The following is a 15,866-nucleotide window of genomic DNA, read 5'->3' as shown; positions in this document are numbered from 1 at the left end:
TCATTAGTGTGCAGTTACCTACCACAATGAATTGATGCATTTTCATAGGCTTCAAATGAGAACTTCATATCTATGTGGAAGTGGCCCTGCTCCTGGAGGCAGCCAAGATGAATTTGTAAAATAGCAATTTAATAGTTTTGTAAATTTACCTCCCCCCTCCCCTTTCTTTCGTTTCAAAAATTCATAAAATTAAGTGAAACTTTGTACAACACCTCTCTTAGAGACAGATTAAATAAACTTTTTTTTTTTTTAATCCCTTCAATAATTTGTATGCTGCTGCCTGCTAAAAATGTTTTTGGATGGATTAAATTCTTTGGTATTTTATATACCTGCTTCTTTTGATTGAGAGGTTTTTTTTTTTTTTTCAATTCCCAAAATGTTAAACTGAAGTATCTCATTTCTCACTGCTACATCATATGCAACAAAACACTTTTTGTTCATTGTCATAATTTCTTCTCAAGAGAAGATGGTTTTCATTGTTGTGACATCATTATAAACATGACATGACAATTCAAAATATCGCTGGGTGACTTCCAAAAATCAGCGATCGTTTCCAAGCTCCAGTCTGCCCTGGTGTGACTCAAAGTGACAGAAAACTGTCTGCCATCACATCATAGGTACTGAGCTCATCACAGGAGAACACAGGTTTCTCCCCAGAGGCAGACAGAAAAAAAACAGAGGACAAGAAAGCCAACAACACCAGAAAAGATGACGCACAATGAAATCTAGTGGTGTGAACAGCAGTCTACTCTCAGTTTACCACCTCAGAGAAAAGAGCTCACAATGCCAAACTGGAATTTACCACAACAAAATCTACTTTTGTTTTTTGCTCGACTTTGCCAAATTCAAACACTGACTGTACAGTCATACCTCAGAAGGACCCAGAGTCAGCGAGACAGAGACATCTGAAAAAACAAAATACACTTCAAAATCAAACTGTCAGGTCCATAAGTAATTGGACAGTCACAATTTGTGTAATTTTGGGCTCTGTGCACCACCAAACACACACACACATATTCCAAAAGCAGGTGTGTGCTTTGTGTAAGCTAGTTACCCATGTCAACATTTACCTGAGAACCACTACAATTTGATGACCCTGAGCTGTCAGCTCCACTTTTATCACCTTCAATATTAAATATGTGTGCGTGCGCACACACACACACAAGATCCTATATGTACAGAGGTTTCTGCCAGGAAACCTCTGGTGTTCAGTTTTAACACTAATTGGTGTTACAACTGCTCACACAGTAGGTCAATTTTCACTTACAAAGAGTAAACACTAAATGACTATCTTATAGGGGTGTCACACTACATGTATTTGTATTGAACTGTAGAGTACACAGGACACTTCTGTGCACAGAACAATTATGATGCATCATTATACACTCATACTTATTTTTTCCACTGACATTTCAGCGAGCTGCACTGCTCATGTCCACAGACTGTGTCCCTTTAGACTCATGCTCCATGCAGGAGGCGTGGCCAGTCCCCTCAGCCTGCTCTCTGTGTGTAAGTCTAACACCGGGATCTGTAAACCAGCCATTAAAAGAAATCAACGCATCATTTCAGTAGTATATTAGTAGTGTATTCAAGTATAAATGGAATTGATTAATTTACCTTTTTCTTCTGAAATATGAACCTAAAAGTGAAAGCATACTGATCTGCATTTGTGCTGAATTACTGTCTAAACTCGAATGACCAGAGGGATCTTATACAGGGACAGACAAAGCCACAAACTTATTAAAAGTTGACACTTTATATGAAGTAATGTAAAATTTCACAGGTGAGATGGCCGCCGAGTAGCGACACTGCGCACAATGATTTCAAATCTGTAGTGTGAGGTTTTATGAAATGCAATCATTTGCACAAAAATCAAACAAACTTAAAAAGGACAAAATATTAACGGCAGTCTGGCTCGACAGCACACAACAAAAAACAAAAACAAAGCAATGTATTGCACAGTAAATTCATCCCAATGTGTATGACAAGAGATGTAATCCAATTCATAAATATTTTATAAAAAGACTACATTTACACTTTGTTTCACAGTGCTATGGCTGATAGCAGCTCTGTGCTGCTCACAGATTAAAGATATTTTTAAGATTTGAAGAATTTTCAAAAACTGAACTGTGATGTTTAAACTGGCGTGAACCAAACTGATTTCTGTGTACTGTCACACCCATAGTATCTCAGAATTCAGAAGTTCTCAATCCTGTTCTTCAAAGATACCCTGCTACTGTGTACATTTCCCACATCTCCTTTCTCTACTAACTCCTGACTGGCTAAGTCAGGTGTGTTCAGTTGACTGATAGTCTGTACCTGCCAGATTTTGACTGGATGAACATACCTGGTCCAGATTATTACCACTTTGTAGAACTTATAAAGATGTATAATGTGCACAGTTTGAGTCCTCCAGGGAAACAGCACAGAGAAGGAACGTCAAGATTTATGGTTACCGAGGTGACATTTTAAACTAGTGGTCCCCTATACTCTCCTTGGAACCTTAAGGAATGCACCCAGACCTGGTTAGAAAAGGTAGGTGTGTCCAACCAATCAAAAGATAGCTAAACCACAGAAAACATGGCGCTCATGCTGTGCAGGTGGGAAAAAAAAATAAATAAATACAATACTGAGGATGTATTCACAAGAACCAGGTTAAAGAGGTTTAATCCATTTCCAACATACAGACCAAAAAAATAAAAATAAAATAAAAATATACAGAATACCTGTTCCAATGCTTCTAATTAATTTAAGCACATCACTGCCTAGCCGACACACACAAACACACACCTGATCTACTTAGAAATCAAACTTCTAAAAGAATCACTAAAAAAATATAAAGTACCCCAACATAAAAATTTCTGGACATGATTTTAGGCATCAGGAGCACTAATAAATGTCAACTCTTATCCATGTCTCAACATGTTTGGCCAATATATAAGGTGAGTTTTTATATGTTGTTCCAAATTGTAGAGAATTATTCTTTTGTTGTTGTATAACAGAAGCACAATCAACATTCATTATATTTAAGGAATGTTCTTGAAAGATGTAGTTGACTTCACCTCACTAGAAAGTTTCCACACTTTTATTTCTGGTCTGTCATATGAATATAAATTGATAATGAACCTCTTATGCAGTCTAAAAAGCTGCTGTACAATATCAGCTTTCCATGGCAGAAGAAATATTTTCCAAGCATATAATGATGCACTGTGTACAACCACAATACTGCAAGAACCCCTAATAGCACAAAATAAATAAATAAATAAATAAATAAATAAAGCAGCAAAGGAATTTGAAAGTCTTGAGAAGCAGAGGATTGGCTTGATCTTGTCCATTTTAGGAAGTGACTTTCAAGATAAAACATTTCATCTCAAAAATGCTTGAGCAGCGTGCCCCGTTAACAATAATCAATCAGATTAGAATATGTTACCTAAGAGACAGACTGAGAAAATTTCCTGGTTTAAAAATAGACACTTACTCACCGAAATTATATTGATGCTTGATTATAAAGTACTTTTTAAAATAATGTTCATCTCTTTAGCCTCTGTATCATGCTCATATTGTAAAGCGCTACATTACTAAAGTGCATGTGCCACCGTCTTTGTACAATTTGTGAAAGTACTAGGGGGTGTCATGGATCACAAAATTCACGGTTCAGATTCAACCATGGTTTTAATTCATAGATCAGATTGTTTTTTGGATCAGCAAAAAATGGGGAGACGAATGTAACTTTGCATTGTTGAAAAGAATTTAAAAACAATACTATTTAATTGCTTTAATACACTGTAATATGAATGTACTAGTGAATAAATAGTATTTGCCAATGTAATTAAAAAAAGTAGACAAAAATGTGACTACATTTTTGATACATTTTGATAGCAGTAGTTGATACTACAACCCCTGCCAAAAATTATGGAATCACCGGCCTCGGAGGATGTTCATTCAGTTGTTTAATTTTGTAGAAAAAAAGCAGATCACAGACATGACACAAAACTAAAGTCATTTCAAATGGCAACTTTCTGGCTTTAAGAAACACTATAAGAAATCAGGAAAAAAAATTGTGGCAGTCAGTAATGGTTACTTTTTTAGACCAAGCAGAGGGGGAAAAAATATGGAATCACTCAATTCTGAGGAAAAAATTATGGAATCATGAAAACAAAAGAACGCTCCAACACATCACTAGTATTTTGTTGCACCACCTCTGGCTTTTATAACAGCTTGCAGTCTCTGAGGCATGGACTTAATGAGTGACAAACAGTGCTCTTCATCAATCTGGCTCCAACTTTCTCTGATTGCTGTTGCCAGATCAGCTTTGCAGGTTGGAGCCTTGTCATGGACCATTTTCTTCAACTTCCAAAGATTTTCAATTGGATTAAGATCCGGACTATTTGCAGGCCATGACATTGACCCCATGTGTCGTTTTGCAAGGAATGTTTTCACAGTTTTTGCTCTATGGCAAGATGCATTATCATCTTGAAAAATGATATCATCCCCAAACATCCTTTCAATTGATGGGATAAGAAAAGTGTCCAAAATATCAATGTAAACTTGTGCATTTATTGATGATGTAATGACAGCCATCTCCCCAGTGCCTTTACCTGACATGCAGCCCCATATCATCAATGACTGTGGAAATTTACATGTTCTCTTCAGGCAGTCATCTTTATAAATCTCATTGGAACAGCACCAAACAAAAGTTCCAGCATCATCACCTTGCCCAATGCAGATTCGAGATTCATCACTGAATATGACTTTCATCCAGTCATCCACAGTCCACGATTGCTTTTCCTTAGCCCATTGTAACCTTGTTTTTTTCTGTTTAGGTGTTAATGATGGCTTTCGTTTAGCTTTTCTGTATGTAAATCCCATTTCCTTTAGGCGGTTTCTTACAGTTCGGTCACAGACGTTGACTCCAGTTTCCTCCCATTTGTTTTGTTGTGCATTTTCGATTTTTGAGACATATTGCTTTAAGTTTTCTGTCTTGACGCTTTGATGTCTTCCTTGGTCTACCAGTATGTTTGCCTTTAACAACCTTCCCATGTTGTTTGTATTTGGTCCAGAGTTTAGACACAGCTGACTGAACAACCAACATCTTTTGCAACATTGCGTGATGATTTGCCCCCTTGTTTCAATTGACATCTCTTGTGTTGGAGCCATGATTCATGTCAGTCCACTTGGTGCAACAGCTCTCCAAGGTGTGATCACTCCTTTTAAGATGCAGACTAACGAGCAGATCTGATTTGATGCAGGTGTTAGTTTTGGTGATGAAAATTTACAGGGTGATTCCATAATTTATTCCTCAGAATTGAGTGATTCCATTTTTTTTTTCCTCTGCTTCATCTAAAAAAAGTAACCGTTACTGACTGCCACAATTATTTTTCCTGATTTCTTATAGTGTTTCTTAAAGCCAGAAAGTTGCCATTTGAAATGACTTTAGTTTTGTGTCATGTCTGTGATCTGCTTTTTTTCTACAAAATTAAATAACTGAATGAACATCCTCCGAGGCCAGTGATTCCATAATTTTTGCCAGGGGTTGTATGATTAATGCGATGTTGTGAGATATACTGCCTTTTATTTATTAGGGGTTGTACTACTATTTTAATTTATTTCATTTATATAGCGCTAAATCACAACAAAGCTGCCTGAAGGTGCTTCACACAACTAAGGACTAACCCATGGAGCTGTGGACTAACCTTACCAACCCCTAGAGCAAGCACATAGGCAACAGTAGTAAGGAAAAACTCCCTCTGATGATTTGAGGAAGAAACCTTAAGGAGACCAGACTCAGAGGGGTGAGCCTCTGCTTGGGCCATGCTACAGACTACTACTACTACCACTACTACTGCTACTACTACTACCACCACTATCACCACCACCAAAAACAACTTTATTTTTATAGCACTCAGGATAAATACCACTTGGCACAAGTTGGGAAAAGTAGTTTTGTTTTGCCCCGGAACTCAGAGGACTCTTCAGCTGAGGACGGCACCCCCCACACACACACACACACACCTGAATGATGTCAGCAACATCAGTGTGCATCATTTTCCAGATATTTTATGGCAACTGTTGCCGTGTTTGACCACGACAAGCACTGAGCTTCACAGGCTGTCTCCAGTGGAATGCGGGCAACAGTCCTATTTTTTTTTTTTTTTTATTAAATTATGTGTGCTTTTAATTTGTTTACTGTGGTATCAGATATCATGCAGTTTCACTGGTATTTGGTATCGTGACAACCCTATGTATATGAAAATATTGTATTATAGTGCCTTTCACTGGATTTGTTTAATTAATTTGCAACCAAATGCAAACTGCCTGTAAAAATCTAAACCGTCTCATCCGCAGTACTTGCTGCCACACCCTGAGTCACAGTACACAGACAGGTGGAGGAAAGTAAAGCCGTGTAAATCCTGCTTTTATGTAGGCAGCGCAGATGAGATGCGGAAATGGGCCGGGCTGTCTGCACAGAGATTTGTGCAAATGCCCACACACACGTAGGAAGCAGATGAAATTTAAATTATGCGCCCTCACCGCTACACATGCAGCAAGTCAGGTTTGGGAGCACGCGTCTAGCACCCGACATAACCGCTTTTGGTCCTGAGATCTGGGAACCACCCAAGCATTCTGATGACAAAAGAATAAATTATTCATTGGTGTGGGAGTAAGAACTGATGTGTAGAGCAAGTTAATCCTGAAGACAGAGAGAGATTTACAATGAAAATGGATTAATCAGAACTAAATGATGCAGCTCAAAGACCTGATTATGATGCCTACCAGAAGCCAACATCTAGAACAGGGGTGGACAACAGAGTACCATGAAGGGAAAGAAAGTGATTTCATACACAGTCAGATGAGGGGAAAGAGCTGATCACCCCCCAAAAAAACTACTAAAATAAAAAGTTGCAACAAAAACTTACACCACCTCTGACCAATGATGGGATGAGTGCTCACACTTGTAAATATCGCCATGGCAAAGCAAAGGCCGATAACCGAGAGAAAACTGCAACATTTTGGTCCCTAGTATGGAACCAACCTAACTTTAGATGTGAAAGCAACAACTTGTCTCCAAAAACAATACACACTGAGGTGCTTGAGCAGAACATTAAGGAGGACTTGGGCCATCTACAAACTTAATAGTCTGTTTGGCCCAGACCAGTTACCAAAATGTTGCAGTTTTACCTTTGGTTTACTTTCATATAATATTTCTAAGCTGGCCTAAACTTGTAAGCAAAAGCCACCCGTGAACACATCATCCGCTGTTTGTGACAAGTTTTACATCAGAGCTGAGACTTTGGGAGTCTTTTAACAGAAGACCCTGATGTCAGAGCAGTTACTAGCCTCAACTAGCTCAGTCTCTTTTTTTGATGACACTAGTGCATATTTGTGAAAACATTTAAACTTTTCTCTGTATGTAGTTCACTGACCCCTTTCACTTTAGATTTTTATGGCTTCTGTGCAGGGTTTTTTTTTTTTTGCGTGTGTGAAAATCAGTGACTCACATCTGTACTGCACAACCTCTGGTCCATCCCACAATGCCTTTTCCATAGCAAAAAAAAAAAAAAAAACTATATATCATGTACAGCCAAGTATAGTGTGTTGACACCTGCCCAAACGAATCACACCAACAGAGTAAACAAACCAGAGACAAAAACGTGCGTGTGTGAAAACACCCTTAAACAAGTTTCACCAGTAATACTGATGAGCCAGTTCCCCCAGATAACCTGATGCTTCACAGCCACAAGTTAGACATCATACGACACTGGACAGGTGCAACAGCGCAGTAAAGAAGACTACTTAAAATAAAAACCCTGCAGACAGCCATATGAGTGCCAAATGTCACAGGCTTCATAACTTCATTTTCCACCTCAACCTGCATATGTGGATGTAACCATTGGGTTCAGATTTCCTGCTACAAAACGGCATTCCATACACACCTACTTCAGCCAAAGGACTTTTTTCCAACTGCTGTTTAAATTATGCAGACATTCTATAGTGGCTTGCAGCCAGTGGTGGGCACAGCTAACCAAAAAGTTAGCTTCGATAACCATTAATCAGATAACTGAAAAGTTATCTTCTATGACAATAAACTGCTAAAAAAAAAAATTTATCTTTATTACAGATAACCAATAACTATTATCATTGATTTGGACGCGGCCACATCAGATTACACTGTCGGCTTCTGATAAACCAGTTTCGCTTTAAGCGCCGCAGGGGCTTCTGGGTAAATTCAAGGATCACAAACACAAAACACATGAAAAATTAATAAATAAAAAATAAAATCCCAAAGACTGTCATCATCTTTCAAAAGCAGTAACACACAGTATTAGAAGTCACAGTTTATCTCGGTTTTAGGTACACCATCATTTACAAACTAAAAGCTGCTGCTTTTTTTGCATGCTTTGAACCCTGCTGCTTAACCAACCGAAATACATCCATTAATGCATTGATTGGGAGAGTAAAATACATTTAGTAAATATAAATTCTTACCTGTTAGTTTCAGTGGGATTCATATGAATAAATAATTCATGTTTTAAATCCAAAACAATGTCTAAACGTGAAGAAAAGTCCCTCCCTCTGTACACACAGCTGCGCCATGAGAGCTCCTCTCCCCCACCGAGTCTTGGCGATTAAATTACAGCCACAAAGAAATAAAATAAAATAATGGGGGAGGTGATGCTCTAGTGGTTAAGGTGTTGGGCTTGAGTCCAGAAGATAATGGGTTCAAACCCCCGCCTGACTGGAAAATCACTAAGGGCCCTTGGGCAAGGCCTTTAAATCCCATAGTTGCTCCTGGTGTGTAGTGAGCGCCTTGTATGGCAGCACCCTGACATCGGGGTGAATGTGAGGCATAATTGTAAAGCACTTTGAGCGTCTGATGCAGATGGAAAAGCGCTATATAAATGCAGTCCATTTACCATTTAATAATGTTAAAATTAGTCTGTTTTGTTTTTTCGAGTGGACAAGCCACTGTAACGTGCAAAGTAAACCTGAACTACACTACCCACAATGCTCCCTGCATTGACCGGCCAATCACGTTTTGTGCTTAATGATGACGTCATCAGCAAGCAACAGGCAGCCGGTCTACTCCGTGGCTAGAAACACACAACAATTAATTTAATTAGCTTATAATGCACCAAATCACAGCAAAAGCTGTCTCAAGGCGCCTTACATAAAACAAGTCAACATAAAATTGAATAAATAATTAAAAATGAATAAAAAATTCAAATACATAAATAAAAACAGAAGTAAAAGAATAAAACAAATAAAAATAAAAACTATCCATAAGAAAGAGAATAAAAATAGGTTTTGAGTCTTGACTTAAAAATGTCCACAGACTCAGACTGCCTCACGGTCGCAGGAAGACTGTTCCACAGGGTGGGTGCACGATACGAAAAGGCTCTTTGACCTGCTGACTTCTTCTTCACCCTGGGAACACAGAGAAGTCCCGCAACAAATGGACTAAAATGTTTGATTTTAGGCTTTACAAACATTTTTGACCGTTAAACTTTACCAGCAAAGAAAATGTTATTGGAACTAAATTTATTGGAAGATAATTGGTCCGATGATGGTTTTAAAACTTATTTGAGAAGCTAATCCGATAGCAAAAAAACTAGCTTTGATCATTATCTGCTATCGAATTAGCTGAACTGTGCCCACCACTGCTTGTAGCTTATTCTTAATTCTTAGCTGAGCAGCTTGGGAGTCACCTGTGGGCTTCTTGCAGCAGTCATTGCACACAATGACGTCTGTGTGGAGAGAGGACATGTCATGCTTTCTGGCTGAACAGATGTATCTAGTGAACAGCACTGGATGGCTGCACCTGTTTTGCTGTGTGGCTGCAGCTAAATGAGGCTGAAATGAACAAAACATCAGAATCTGTGACATAAAAAGCAAACCTGTTGCGAACTGCAGCTATCCGGTGCCTTCACATTCTCCCACCTCCAGAAAGGGCACCAAGCAGTAGCAGAAACTCGTTTTTTCTCGTCAGTGTATATAAATAAACCAGACTTCCCGTCACACAAGGACACAGCGAGTCTACAGGCAGCCCATTCCAAAAGCCATGAAAAACCTCTGAGTCACCACCCCGTTACATGGCTCTGCCAAGAATCCCACAGTGCTATAGCAACCAAACACCAAACACAGACTCAATTTTAAACAGATAAAGCTGGTCCAGGCTGGAAAGACTGATTCCTTTCCACCGCACGTGCGTCAGAATTATCTGCTTCCTTTAAACAAGAAAACTGCCGCAAGAGCCGTTACCACATTTCAATAAGAGGAGTATTGGGGGAGTTGTAAAAAGCAGACTGAAAAGAAAATATTCAGGAAATGCTTACTTTTAGAATACTGTTCAACACTCACATGTCAGTTGTTGCCCTTTACTAAGTATATCACTCAACCAAGTCAATGTCCTTACCCGCCTACACCAGATGCCAATCAGTCAATCAACCCTATCGTCACTATCAACAAAAAGTCAAATTTCTGCCACACTGGTGAAGCAAAGTTTATCAAACTCCAAAATCTTTTCTTCACCCTTTTAATTCAAAATGGTCTCCTTTTCCAGGCATCACACCCACCCCACTCACATGGGAATGCTGTGCGGGCACAATTCAACAAAATGCCAGCTTGGTGAAAAGAATACAATAGTGTTAATTATGAAGGAGCTCTCTTCATTTTAACAGCTCAGTGTGCACACACTGTTGGATCAATACCAAAAAAGTGCTGAAATAATTTCAAAAGCTTATGTGTGGAGTGCTTGAACAGGTCCGACAAATTCATTTCTGCTACTTGATGTTTTACAGACAGGTTCTGTTAATGAGTAGAAAGTGCCACACGCTGTCTGAATAAACCCTATCAAAGACAGGAGTTTGCATTTCCTTACCACTGTCGCCTACGTGCTTACTCAGGGGGGTTGTCTCATGTGATGCGCCTTGACATATGTTGTGACTTGGTAGTATATAAATAAATTAATCTGAATTAAATTAAAAGTTCACATATTTTACTTAAAGCTATAGTGTGTGGGATATTGGTACATTTAATAGCAGAAAGGCAATATTCATTACCTGCAACAATGAACCAGAGTGTTTTCATAAGATCAGAATGAGCCCCCGGGGATTAAAAAGTGCAGTAAATGAATAAATTTATATTCTGACAAAAAAAAAAAAAATTTCCATGGGAAAAATTATAAGCTGTTCACCGTCTACCTTTTTATAGAAAGATAAACACATCATAAGGGGACAGCTTTTCTGAAACTTTTACTTAATTCAATACCAATTAACATCTCATCCCGGTAGCCAAGATCTGAAATGGGGGGATCTTTTGGTGAAAGTAGATTTTTGTCTGTAGAGGAGCAGCCCCTCGAATATTTTTGGTTTTTGATGTCCAGGGATGCATCCTGGAGGGTTTTTTATGACAATTTTCTCACCCCCATCCCCTTCAATTTAGTTGTACTGCTTAAAGTGTGTTGTATTTGTATTTTCTTTTGCACATTTTCCACCAATTTCTTTACCTTTTACCAAAATTGAAATCGCAACCTACACGTTTGTTTAATAAGATTACTAACCACAAGAGCTGTAATCATTTCATATTTCTGGCTTCCCCTCATCCAAACTGACCTGATTTAAATCTAGAACCTCAAACAGACCCAGTAATACCTGAGCTTAGACATTATATTAAAAAAGATATTGCTTCATATCCCACTTATATATGCAGAAAAGTTAAATTAACTTAACTTTTTTAATATGGCTCAATTAAACTTAGTCCAGAACTATAGTAAAACTTCTAGCGTAATAAGGATTTAAATATTTCGTAATAATAATAATAATAATAATAATTAGTAGTAGTAGTATGAAAAATGTCTTCAAAGTGGACCTTTAATCAAGAGGGTGTTGTGGGGGGGAACATACCCTTCTCCCCACAACGCCTCTTTCCATCTGGATTCGCCCCTGGTTTGCCGTCTCTGAGCAGGAACAATCAAGAATTTGTGCATTTAAGGGGAAAGTGCAGCCTAATTGAGAGGTAAAGTTTTATCAGCGCATTTACGTCATGCCGTCCTCAGGAAGAGCTTTTAGATGCCTTTGAAAAAAGAAAAAACAAAAAACCTTTGTGCTTGTTGTTGTGTGCGTCACGGGTCGTGTTTTTAGTTTAACCACAGTGAGGACACTCAGAGCAGACTTTGAAAGAAAAGTTCTAAATTATGTTTGTAAAACTCTACTCTTTGCTCACTGTGCGCTGAGAGACATCTCAAACACAGGGCTCCCCTCCCCGTGCAGACACGACAGGCCTCACTGCCAGGAGAAAAACAAAACCACAACAGCGACGTTATTCTAAAATTAATTTTTGAACTCTCTGAACATGGAAAATTTTATATATTGCATCGTGCCTTGATTCTGTGTTAGGACGGCGTCAGTGTGAACACGGCCTTTTGGTAGCCCAATTCACGGAAATCCATCATAGCAATGGAAAACTTTAACCCCTGACCCCCTCATGTCTACATGGGAGTAGAGGCCGCCATGTTGATGCAATAGCCCAAATGGAACATACGCTGCATTTTAAGGCACAGCTGGACGACTGAAGAAAAAAAAAAGAAAGAAAGAAAGAAGGAGAATCAGAGATTGCTCCCCTATACACTGTCTACAGAAGTGCAGGCTTATGGCCCAGTCACACGGCACTTAAAGAAGGGCAACAAAGCCCTGACGAAACAAGAAATCTGAAGAAATCTTTTCGTTGACATCATGTAACCTTCGCGCAGTTTCGTTCCTGCAGCTGGCACTTCGTCAGGATTTTTAAACTGTTGAAAAATTTGAACGAAGGGCAACGAAAACCTCAATTCGTCTGGTTTTGTTTGTTGTCGTTCTTGACGTTTTTAATCGTTTGTTTAGTTTCTGTAACGTTATTGTTTAATTTGACTTCGTTGGGGCAGCTGAAGTTTTCACACTACGTGCAGAAGCAGGTTTGTGAACGCTGAGGCTGCTGCTTCAATGTACCGTTTGGAAATTACAGGGCAAACTCAGCCTGCTTGCTTGGATTTTTTGTATCTGTGTGGGGGGTCAGCTTCAATGGGCTCAGGCACCTTACATAGGCCAAAATTTATTGTGTGGCTATAATTAATTATTTTGCCACAAGCAAGCTGTTGAATTTAAAAACAAAAAAGTTGTGTAATTTCCGACGGTACTTGAACGCGCATTAGCAGCTGCTGCGTGCGCTTATTATTTTGTATTAATATAACAATATGAGTGTAGGAATGACAATCCAGCCTTTATGTACATGTGGCAACAGGTAGATGACTCAAAATGATTATATAAAGAGCTGTGTCTGGAAAGAAGAATTCACGTTTGGTCAGTGATCAGCTGGTGGAAATAACCACACCGAGTCAATGCATGCGTTCACACGCACATAATTATTTACTGCTCTGATATATTCAATCACTTTACACATATTATTCCCCCTTTTGACAGTTTTCTGTTCTAAATCTATATCTATATCTAATATATATAGATATATAATATCTATACTATATAATATATCATAATATATATATATAATATATATATCTTTGTAACATAATACAGTGACACAGCAGTGCCACAGCACACTTTTTTTTTAATAAATTGGAGCCAGACGGAAGCGCGCAGCGTGTCGTCAGACAGTGAGGATTCTGATTATGATGATTCCCTCTTTTGTTCTGGACGAGGAACCAGAGCAGGTGGTCCACCGACGTGCACACAGATCTCCACAGCTTCTGTTTGCAGTTTCTCCAGGACTCAGGCGCTATGAGCTCCGTCCCAGCGCCAAGTCCTGGAACCCAGAGATGCAGACACACACTGCTCCAGCTCTGGCTCCAGACGCATTTTATTAAAGCGTCGAGATCGTTAGCTTCGGTTTTTTAAGTTCCTTTTTTGTCTCTTTTGCACTCTTGCTTCACAGGCTGTTCGGTGATAAAGCTCTTTCATGCACCTTTTCTCATGAATTGTGACTTTTTTACTTTTTTCCCTTCGTTCAGGAATCATCGGGTGTGCCGTGTAACTGGGCCATAACATCTTTGAGAACCGCCATTTTACATTGCTGTCACAAGAAAAGGCAAGGGAGCATGAATCCCTGACACCAAAGGGAAAAAAAAAAAAAAGACAGTGAAACAAAACCATGATGGGTGTGACATAATGCAATTTGCAACCTCATCACTAGATGACACTAAAGCCTACACACTGTAGCTTTAAAAGCATGGTTTTCTCAGGCCACTCTACCCAAAGTGGACTTTACAGAGATGCCACTAGGCCCCCAGAAGGCTGAACATAAGGCCATGATGTACCATCTGTCTGCATTGTGCAGATGTTTCCCTCGATAAGCTGGAACCATAGTTCACATTAAGACGGAACTGATGGAAGTGGAAGGAATGTGTTTGAGACAGCTCACAACTTCCTTGTGTATACTGCAAACAAATACTTTCCAAAAGAGAAAAAATTGAAATACTCCACTAATAAACATAAAAAAATGACTGCTCTTAACTCTAATTTCACAAACCCCAGAACTAACCCTTTATTACCCTCCTCAAACCTTCACTGGCAGGCGTGCCTAAGCAGCACCAGCGTTGTGTCAAACTATGATAAAGACACACTGTTATTTGGGCAGCAAGCTGACTGTGTGGTCAAGGTGGAGAATTCCCAGCAGCTTAAAGCCACATAACTAAACTTATTATTAAATGCATCAGACACGCTTAACCATCAGGCATGTAGGTGGTATGTCAAGATACACATCACATCGGCTAGAATGAAAAGGAATGAGCTGGAAGTCCACCAATTAAAATGACAGCCTTCAGGTTTGCAGTTGATAAGAGTGCATCAGTATCCAAACCTTTGGAACTGAGCTCTTGAACACTGAAGTAAGAATGATGTTAAGGTTAATGCAACATAAGTGCTGATGCAGCACAGGAACTTCAGAACCACCAATAACACACAAAACCAAAGCAACAATATACCTGAAATACAGCTTTGGTTCAATGCAACAGAGAGAATATCAACCAAGAATTAAGATGCATGAGGATGTTGGCAAAATGCCCAAATTACCACAGGATCGCTTGCCAAAAGACAGCAAATTCCCTCACATAGAATCTAAATGAGCTTCATCAGTACTGCATCACTGCTTGGCAGAGTTACAAATGGTTAAATATTTTGTGCCAATGTGGAAGGAGGAGCGAAACAATCAGCAATATGGACAACTTTGCCTGAAGTACAGCACTCAGACTGCACCCCCTCACCAAAGCATGAAAGTGTTAATCTTGCATTGTATTTTTATTTATGCTGGCCTCACTCTTTTATCCATATAATCCAAAATCTAATAGTATTAGTCCATAGAAAAGTGCAACCCTACTTTTTATGCAAATTGATTAATTTTATTGATTAAATTGATCATCATTATTATTATAATAACAGAGTAATAAGATTCTACAAGATTTGTGGAAAAACTGGTCCATAAAGTCTTCTTGAAATTATCCTGACCACAAAATGCAAAAGCATCTATACTACAAAAGATTCACTTTAGGAATAAAATACCCATCTTCCATCATCTAATCTTTCCTTTACATTATTTTCTAGCTCTGCCTCTTCATCAAATTGTTGCCCATTAATTGCAAGGTTTTTGGTTCAATTCACAGCCACTTTTGTCTGGATATAGAAATGCTGCTGAGCAAGACACTGAATCCTAAATAGCTCTCGGAAGAGCAGCTAAGGACCTGGAATGGCTGCATGTGACTGTGCATGTCAATGGGTGAAATGCAGACATCAGTGTGAACCAGTTCAACCATCATGCTGTCTGAAAGAAAGGCACCGTCAAAATATTTACTACACGTTCAAGGCAAATTCAAAACTTCTCAT

At 38.9% G+C, this 15,866-nt stretch overlaps 1 protein-coding gene and 1 long non-coding RNA gene across 4 annotated transcripts in view; both read right to left on the bottom strand.

The window, feature by feature from the left end:
- lmna (lamin A) overlaps positions 1-15,866 on the bottom strand; it is a 119,338-nt gene that overhangs the window by 76,853 nt on the left and 26,619 nt on the right. The gene's annotated exons all lie outside the window — the stretch shown is intronic.
- On the bottom strand, positions 1,490-15,154 carry LOC117513957. Its single transcript, XR_004561756.1, has 3 exons — positions 14,257-15,154; positions 7,669-7,671; positions 1,490-1,503 (listed from the first exon to the last, which is right to left on the bottom strand). It is a non-coding gene; the product is annotated as an uncharacterized LOC117513957 (long non-coding RNA).

This window comes from Thalassophryne amazonica, chromosome 7 (genome assembly GCF_902500255.1).
Source record: "Thalassophryne amazonica chromosome 7, fThaAma1.1, whole genome shotgun sequence".
NCBI lineage: Eukaryota > Metazoa > Chordata > Actinopteri > Batrachoidiformes > Batrachoididae > Thalassophryne > Thalassophryne amazonica.
Note: the sequence above shows the minus strand (reverse complement) of the source record. Positions and strands in the feature narration are given on the sequence as shown.